The sequence below is a fragment of the Misgurnus anguillicaudatus genome, chromosome 12, assembly GCF_027580225.2.
Source record: "Misgurnus anguillicaudatus chromosome 12, ASM2758022v2, whole genome shotgun sequence".
NCBI classification, from domain to species: domain Eukaryota; kingdom Metazoa; phylum Chordata; class Actinopteri; order Cypriniformes; family Cobitidae; genus Misgurnus; species Misgurnus anguillicaudatus.
In genome coordinates, this window is record NC_073348.2 from 7,235,412 (window position 1) to 7,245,480 (window position 10,069).

A 10,069-nucleotide genomic window follows, 5' to 3' on the forward strand; every position below is an offset into this window, starting at 1 on the left:
CACTTTTAAATATTCAATGAAGCAGCCATTGGACTGTGTTTAATGTACATGTACGAATTTCTGTATGCTCATGTATTATTACAAGCCCTACAAAAAAGTCTCTTGGAGCAACGCCCTACACCAAACAGGAAGTCAGCTATTTTGAATTATTTCTCAGATTTTGGCTCAGTTTTTCTCATTTCCAGCAGTCATACTTTAATTAACTCCTCCTACAGTTTTCGTCGGATCATCATCATATTTGGCGAGTCTCATCTTAAGGCCTTTGTGATGCTTAATTGCGAAGGATTTGATTCCATGTTAACATTTGTGTCTGTTTCGGCCAGCCAAAATTTGATGTTTCGCTATGAAACAGGTTGCTGGAACTCAAGCATACAGTGTCCGATCTGTCCCAAACTTCACATGATTGCTAAGAGTCCTGACCTGAACCCGCCCTAGGGAACCACGAAAGGGCAGGGTACATCCCTTGACTAAAATAGAGGTGAGCGGGAAGGGGAAACTGTCAGCTGCGCGCCACGCCCCCAAAATTTTTCACGACCAATCAAACGCCACAGGCGGTCCCCGCGTGACCTCCCGGTCGAGGCGGGTGGGTTTTCGCGCCCCTCCCCCCAGGGGGTCCGACTTGGTTTCTCACGGATTTTAGGTATTTCGGGCGTCGTTCGGCACTCGGCCACCGGGTGGAGACTCTCCCTCCGTCAACGGACCCTCTATTCGTCCGATTGCCAATTATCGTGGGCGACGCCCCCCGGCCCCCTCCCAAACGTACGCGGGGCCATTATTTGTCCGTTTGCCCATTATTCGCCCGCATTGACCCCCTGACCCCTCCTGACCGCACCCCCCCCATGACACGGACCCACTATTTGTCCATTTGCCCATTATTGGTGCGGATTAACCCCTTGGACACTCCTGACCACCCCCCCGACCCCCCCCATGACATGTACCCACTATTTGTCCATTTGCCCATTAGTTGCGCAGATTGACCCCCTGACCCCTCCTGACCGCACCCCCGACCCCCCCATGACACGGACCCACTATTTGTCCATTTGCCCATTAGTCGCGTGGATTGACCCCCTGACCGCACCCCTGACACCCCCCCACGCCACGGACCCGCTATTTGTCCATTTGCCTGATCTTCACCAAATTCGCACCACGCGTAGAGCGTGCAGAGACTAAGAGGTCAAGGCGTACGCCGGTCGCGTGTTCATGACCGATCATTTTGACCTCGTCCGATCTTCACCAAATTCGCACCGCGCGTAGAGCGTGCCGAGACCAAGACGTTAAGGCATACGCCGGTCGCGTATTCCTGACCGATCATTTTGACCTCGCCCGATCTTCACCAAATTCTGTATCAGAACATTTGATTTCTGTATCAGAAGAAAAGTTGGATGGGTGAAAACTTTCTTCAATTGAATGAAAATAAAACTGAAGTAATTCTCTTCGGTCCCCCACATTTGGTGCATGGTCTGACTCCAGGATTAGGTCCTTTACAAGCTAATATCCGCACTTGTGTAAAAAACCTGGGTGTTGTTGTTGACGCAGAGCTAAAATTTGATAAGCAAATAAACTCTGTTGTTAGTGCTAGCTTCTTCCAGCTTAGGTGTTTACGGAAATTAAAATCCTTTTTATCCTTTGGTGACTTAGAGACACTTATTCATGCCTTCATCTCAACGAGGCTTGATTATTGTAATGCATTATATGCTGGTATAAACCAGTATTCCCTAGCCCGTCTGCAACTAGTCCAGAATGCTGCAGCCCGCTTCTTGACGGGGACGAAAAAACGTGAGCACATCACCCCTATTTTGTCAAATTTACACTGGTTACCTGTCAAGTTCAGAATTGATTTTAAGATCTTGGTTTTTGTATATAAAGTCTTGCATGGACTGGCTCCCGCCTATATTTCAGATCTTATTTGTCCATACACTACCCAAAGAACCCTCAGATCATCTTCAGATAAGTTACAAGCAGTTCCATCATCACGTTTAAAATCCAAAGGTGACATAGCTTTTAGTGTTTTCGCCCCTAAGCTGTGGAATTTGCTACCTCGGTCAATCAGGTTTTCACCTTCCTTATCTTCATTTAAGTCAGTTCTGAAAACACATCTTTTCTCTCAGGCCTACTCGTAACTTGTAGATCTTAAGCTCTTCTAGGTTTTAATTAATTTTATGTATTTTATTTTTTTATTTTTTTTATTTTTTGTTATTATATGGCTATTATGTTGCTGTACATGATAACAAATTTTGGTATGACTGTTCCTATGTATTTTATTGTGAAGCACTTTGGTCAGCAAAAATGCTGTTTTACAGGTGCTATATAAATAAAGTGACCTTGACCTTGACCAAATTCGCACCACGCGTAGAGCGTGCCGAGACTAAGACGACGAGGCCTCTATCTCGGCACAGGAATGAGCTAGGAACGCGGGACACGCGCTCCTGTCTTAGTCTCGGCACCGTCTAGGCCTGTCGTTTTTTTTGACCAAATTTTCGACCTTGCCCGATCTTCACCAAACTCGCACCATGCGTAGAGGGTGCCGAGACTAAGACAGGAACGCAGGTCCCACCCTCCTAGCTCATTCCTGTGCCGAGATGGAGGCCTGACACTTGCGTGTTAATAGTGGGCCAATGGACAAATAATGGGGTCGCGTCAGTTTTTTCCTTTAGAGCCTCGGCGATTTCGACCGCATTCCCGCATCACGGACGACGCGCGGAGAGCGTCAAGGCAACCCACGCGCACGCACGACATGCACACGAACCCGTTATTTATTTTTGAATGGAATCAATGACACATGTCAGGGCCGTAACTCCGCCCCGTTTACGCGCACGGCCCAACCCCCTTATCACGCGTGAGCGATTTGAGCTAAATCCGGCAACGTTGAAAATTTCGTCGTTTTTTTTTGACCAAATTTTCAACCTCGCCGGATCTTCACCGAATTCGCACCACGCGTCGACCGTGCCGAGACTAAGACGGGCGCGCAGGTCCCGCCTTCCTAGCGCGTTCCTGTGCCGAGATAGAGGTCTGACACGTGTTAGCTATTCAATTCAATCGTAAATAGTGCGTTCGTGTACATGTCGTAGGCGCGCAAAAGTTACCTCGCCGCTCTCCGCGCGTCGTCCGTGTCGCGGTAATGCGTTCGAAATCAGCGAGGCTCTAAAGGGGAAAAAATGACACGGACCCATTATTCGTACAATGGCAGACTATTGAATGCACGAATACATGGAAACTGTCAGTAATGTAAATATGCCCCGTAACGTCGTAGAGACATGTTGGCGGTGTCACTTCCAAAGACATAACTTGTTTTTCCTCATATTCAAATGCCAATAGCTCTGCCCACGAGAGTGACACGCCCTCGTGCCCAGCACTGTTGGAAAGTACTGTTCCAGGGCTTTCCAACGAACCCAAGATCAACTGTCTCCGACCTTGTTCGGCTGAGAAAAAGAGCACTAAACTTTAGCCTATTTCACATGTTTAATAAAAATAAAAAACACTAAGTCCAAGCATTTTTTTACACATATTCAAATGACTGCAGCCCCGCCCCTAAGTCTAGTCCGGACCTTTCCAACGCACCCTCACTCGAGTGTCTACGACCTTCAGGGGGCGAGAAATAGAGCCGTGAATATAAGCATTATTCATACATTTTCAAAAATGAAAAGCTATATTTCGGCAAAGGAACGTCGTAGAGTCTCTCTGCCCCCTTTAAAACGCACCCACGCCCGAGTCTCTAGGACCTCCCCTTCCGGAGATATAAAAAATGAGTTATTATATTCAAATTCCCCTAGCTCCGCCCCAGAGAGGGTCACACCCTCGACCTTGGGCTCGTTGGAAAGGTCTAGTCCGGACCTTTCCAACGCACCCTCCACCTTCCTAGGTCGAGAAAAAGAGCCCTAAACTTTAGCATTTTTCACATTTTTTCAAACGCAAAAACGATTGAGGTCAAACTCAAAAAGAGCCTATTTTGAACATTTTTCCAAAAAACAAAACAAAAAACCAGTTCAGAAATGCATCCATTTACGTTGTTAAACAGTGAAATGGCATGTTATTTACCATGCAATTGAATACGTACCAGTTCTCAGTTGTTAAACAGTGTTATTGCATGTTATTTACCATGCAATTAAAAATATAAAGAAACAACCAAACACATGATTAAAACACATATAAAAACTTTATTGAACATACATTACACTTAAAACAATTAAAACTTTTTAAATATGCTCCAGTGAGGGGTACTGCGGCCCTGAAACGAAAGAAAGATTAAAATTAATTAAATTATTTCCTTTAACAGTAACATAATTAAAGGCACAGCATGATACATACCTAGGAGCGTATCCCCCCACTGGAGAGGATCCATGGAATTGTCCTCTGTAAAACAAATCATTCAATCATTCTTGCTGTCCGAGCGAGATAATGCAGAATCGCTAGCAGATTTAAAACCTACCAAGCATCTGCATAAAGCTCATGGACACTATGTCCATCTCAAACGGTTCAACTTCATTGACCCCCACACTGGCCTCGACCCCATCTCCAATGGTCACTGTAATGAAATAAAAAACAAACATTTGATTTCTGTATCAGAAGGAAAGGCAAAAGGCCATTCGGGGCGATGAATTGAGACCTACTTAGAAAGGCATCAAAGGAGAAGCCAGTGTGAGGGTCGCTGCTCGCAGGAATGACCGGCGGGCAGACGGGCGGGCAGACCGGCGGGCAGACCTCGATCTGCGTGTCAGGATCGTCTGAAACGACACATAAATGTATATAGATGATTAGCTTTACTTGCTGTGTCTTGAAAGACAACGGAGCAAAGTTCAGACATAGTACACCTACCAGAGGGTTCATCTAGTGTCACGAGAGGCACCTCCGGGTTGCTGGCCTCTAGCTCACGGAGCCTCTCCATGGTTATCTCCCACTGGAAATGCCGGACAGTTCTCCTGAGCTCCTTGTCCTAGGAGACAAAACGTGTTTAAAACCGGTTCATAGAGATTTACTAGCTATCAACATTTTGACAAAGAAAGTTTAACGGTCGACACTCACCGACAGATCCTTGTGGGAGTGGGCGAAGTGTGGCCGGATGTATTTGACCGACCGGCCACACAACGGGCACGGTCGGAAAGGCTCCGTGACCTTCCTCAGGGAAAAGCTGACCCAAAGGTGCCTTTCCCTGAGGTTAAGGATGCCGTGGGAAACCTGGAGGTGTTGCCTCATGTTGGCCCGAGGTTTACGTCACGGACACTACGTCCATATTTTTTTACGGTCTATGCAAATAACAGACTTTAATAGAGCCAAACGTATGCTTAATGCAACCAGCACCAAGATATTACAGCATATTGATGAGAAAAGCACAGGTCAGAGGTTACAATGTAAACACGAGTCTCAGACAGTAAACTTTAATGTAAAGTGACATTGATAGAGCTAAACGTGTGCATAATGCAACCGGCACCAAGATATAACAGCATATTGATGAGAAAAGCACAGGTCAGAGGTTACAGTAGCACTACAAGGCCTGCGTTTTGCATTAAAACAATGTAAACACGAGTCTCAGACAGTAAACTTTAATGTAAAGTGACATTGATAGAGCTAAACGTGTGCATAATGCAACCGGCACCAAGATATAACAGCATATTGATGAGAAAAGCACAGGTCAGAGGTTACAGTAGCACTACAAGGCCTGCTTTTTGCATTAAAACAATGTAAACACGAGTCTCAGACAGTAAACTTTAATGTAAAGTGACACTGATAGAGCTAAACGTGTGCATAATGCAACGAGCACCAAGAAATTACTGTTTTTTCCATAAGACAAGCATAGGTCAGAGGTTAAATCAATCAATCAACTCATGTTTAATGCAATAGGTAGGCCCTGGTATTAAAAGGTGCGTCACAGACGCTGGACTGTGACTTTACGTGACGTTAAACAGATAATTACTTAATAAATCACGATCTATGCATTAACGAGACATGTCGGCGCTCGTATTACAACTTTGTACATATCCAATTTAAAAAAAAATCAATTGACACTCTCACTTGTTAAAAGTTTCAAATCGTCAAATCAAAACATAATTAAACTTACTCATTAAATCGATCATCTGTTGATATATGAGTCATTAATCAGCTGTAGTCAATATATATATAGGGGTTTCCGAAATTCCCGTCAAGTCCTACGTAGAGAGTACAGTAGCCAATGGGATTCGTTTACCTTTTGAAGTCGTTGTTTTATTTTTACTTGTTTTTCTCAAACTAATAAAGTTAATTTACATCATTCGAGATCAACGTTACGTTTCATTAAGTTGTCTTTATGTTGAAATTAATTGTTTTTAGGCGCTGTTCACTTCCTGGTTTGTGTTTACATATTTATAAACGATGTAATAAATTTTTTTTTTTAATTTTGACCTTATTCCGTTTAGTTTCTCGTGACGTTACGACGTTTAGATCATAATTTAAGTTACGTTTATCATTAATGATTTACTCGGCAGCGGTTACTTCCGGGTTTGAGTTTACGTGTTTATAAACGTAATAATACTTATTAAATTCAATTTTGACCTTATTTCATCTAGTTTCTCGTTACCTTACGCTGTTTCGATCACGTTTTAAGTTACGTTTATAGTTTATTAATTTCTAGGGCCGTTCACTTCCGGTTTTCAGTTTCGCTCTGTTTGAACTTTATTCTATCAAATATTTTGACCTTATTTATTTTCCTTTGGCCAAATGATGATTCCCTTTCACTAGAGAATAATGTTTAAGTTTTATCTATTTGCTTTAAGTGTTTTTAATAAATTGTTTTAATAAATTGTTTAATAATTGTTTCATGTTAGTTATTAATTGTTAATTCCTTTGGATTCTCTTTGCTAACGATTGTATTAATTAATAAAAAATGCTGGTATTCAAATAAAGCTATTTTACTTAAGTGTTGTTTGATTACTTGGAATTTATTATTGTCAAAACCAGAAATGAAGACAAGTCAGTCATTTTTCAAAAGAACATGAACATTTATTTATAAAAAAAACACACAACACGATGAACACATTTAAATAGCACGCAACACAGAACATTTGAACATTTGTCTCTACTTTCTGGCCTTATCCAAGGCCCGCCTCAGGTTCGCCCGTGCCCGACTGGCACGGGCGACGCCCGAGACCCTGCATATCTTGCTGCGGCTCAACGGGCTCAGGGCGGGCGGGAGGTCGGCGGAGGGGTCTCGTGCACGTAGTCCAAGAACTGGGCCACGTTGTTGAGATAATGATTTAAAGTAGTCTCTGTCATTTTGGACGCCCTGAGATTGGTCACCCACCTGCGGACACACACAAAGAGAAACGAGAGTTAATAGCGCATCCCGCCGGCGTCAAAACGACAGCAGAAAGACAACAAGGACTGGAACTTACGTCCTCATCCTCAGGGTCGTCCATGAACCGCAACGTGGCCAGCCGGCTTTTCCCCTCCGCCATGTAGGCCACGAAGGCCCTGATCCTGTAGACCTTGCTTGTAACATTGTCCCTCAGCTTCCTGCTGGGTTCTGGACCCTCGTGGTGCCTCCTGAACTCCACCAGGAGCTCGTCTAGAGAGAGAGAGAGAGAGAGAGGGAGATAAACATTAGCATTATAGACTACCGACAGTAGGAGGTCGCTGGGAATAAAGACTGCTACTCACTAAGGGCGACCACGTGGTCAGGAAACTGAGGGCCGCTTGACTCTCCCCCCTCTTCCTCCTCAGGTTGCAGGGGTGGCGTAACGGGCCCAGCTTCTACCTCCGGAGGAGAGTCTCCGGTGGCCTCCGGTGGTGCCTCCTCCCGGTCCGGAGACATCGGAGCCTCCAGAGCGCTGAGAAGCTTACCCATCACCCTCCGGACTTCCTGCGCCGGCCTCGCCGTCTGCCGACGCAGAAGTTTTTTGTACCTTTTCGTGAGCTCCGCCAAGGAAGACGTGAGGGCGTCGACCTGATAGTTGAGGTCGGCGTTGGTCGCCCTCAGCCAGCAGTCCTGCGGCTCCGCGTCTTCCTCGGCGGCTGCCGAGGTGCCTTCCCCGGCCTGCTCTCCTTCCCCCCGCAGGTCGAGGGAAGACACCATCGGCACCACCGGGTTCGTAGCTCTCAGGGATGCCAACTCCTTCAATATCTTTTGCCGCTTGCTCTCGGCAAAGAATCAGAATCAGAATGAGTTTTATTTGCCAGGTGTGCACAAGCACACAAGGAATTTGTTGTGGTTTTCAGGAGCTCTTGGTACATACATACATATCAAGTGAGAACAGAAGGAACATTTTAAAAGTAAAACTAAGAAAGTAAGTAATAACAAATAAGTAAAATAAAATAAATAATAATACCAATGTGGTATACATTTGGATCAGAGACATAGAGATTTGTATTGTATATACAACAGGATGAATAGAATATATATATATATATACACATGGAATTTACTCTCAGCAGTAAAAGTGAATACTAAACAGGGTAATTGCTATGTTTAACAGTTTAAGCTGGAGATAGCGTTGGGGAAAAAAACTGTTCTTATGCCTACATGTTTTAGTGCAAAAAGATCTGTAACGTCTGCCTGAGGGCAGTAGTGCAAAAAGGTTATGTCCGGGGTGAGTGGGGTCTGTGATGATGTTACCTGCCCGTTTCTTTACTCTGGCGTTGTACAAGTCCTGAAGGTTGGGCAGGTGTACACCAATAATCTTTTCAGCTGTCCTGACAATCCGTTGCAGTTTTCTAATATCTGATTTGCTGGCTGACCCAAACCAAACATTTATAGAAGTGCACATAACTGACTCGATAACAGCTGAGTAAAACTGTGTCAGCAGCGCCTGTGGCAGGTTGAACTTCCTCAGCTGACGAAGGAAGAACAGTCTCTGTTGAGCCTTTTTCACAGTGGAGTCAATGTGATTGTCCAACTTCAGGTCCTGAGAGATCATGGTGCCCAGGAACCTGAATGACTCCACTGCCTCCACAGTGCTGTTCATGATGCTGAGTGGGGAGAGTGCAGGGGGGTTTCTCCTAAAGTCTACTATCATCTCTACTGTTTTGAGTGTGTTCAGCTCCAGATTGTTGAGACTGCACCGAACAGCCAGCTTTTCAACCTCCAGTCTATAAGCAGACTCGTCTCCGTCCTGGATTAGACCGATGACTGTGGTGTCATCTGCAAACTTCAGGAGCTTGACAGAGGGATGTTTAGAGGTGCAGTCATTTGTGTAGAGGGAGAAGAGCAGTGGTGAGAGAACACATCCCTGTGGAGCACCAGTGCTGATGTTGTGGCTGTCGGACGTGAATTTGCCCATTCTGACTAGCTGTTGTCTGTCTGTCAGAAAGCTGGTGATCCATTGGCAGACGGAGCTAGGGACAGAGAGCTGGGTCAATTTATTCAGGAGGGAATCCGAGATAATAGTGTTAAAGGCCGAACTGAAGTCCACAAACAGGATCCGTGCATATGTCCCTGGTTTGTCCAGATGTTATAGGATATAATGCAGACCCATATTGACTACATCATCCACAGACCTGTTTGCTCGATAAGCAAACTGCAGGGGGTCCAGGAGGGGTCCAGTGATGTCCTTCAGGTAGGCCAGCACCAGTCTCTCAAATGACTTCAAAACCACAGATGTCAGAGCAACAGGTCTGTAGTCATTTAGTCCAGTGATTTTTGGTTTCTTGGGTACAGGGATGATGGTGGAGCGTTTGAAGCAGGAGGGGACTTCACACAGCTCCAGTGATCTGTTGAAGATCAGTGTGAAGATGGATGACAGCTGGCCAGCACAGGCTTTGAGACAGGCTGGTGAAACACCATCTGGGCCTTTGGCTTTTCTTGTCTTCTGTTTCCTGAAGACACTGCATACATCCCTCTCACTGATCTGAAGTGCAGGCTGAGATGCAGGAGGGGGGAGCGAGGGGAGGGGGGGTGTTGATGGCTGTGTGTTGAGATGGCCAGAGCGGGTGCGGGGTGTGAGACCAGGCTTTTCAAACCTGCAGTAAAATGTATTCAGCTCATTGGCCAAATGTTGGTTTTCTACAGTGTTGGGAGATGGGGTCTTGTAGCTGGTGATGGTTTTCAGGACTTTCCAAACTGATGCTGGGTCAGTGGCTGAAAGTTGGTGTTCTAGCTTTTTAG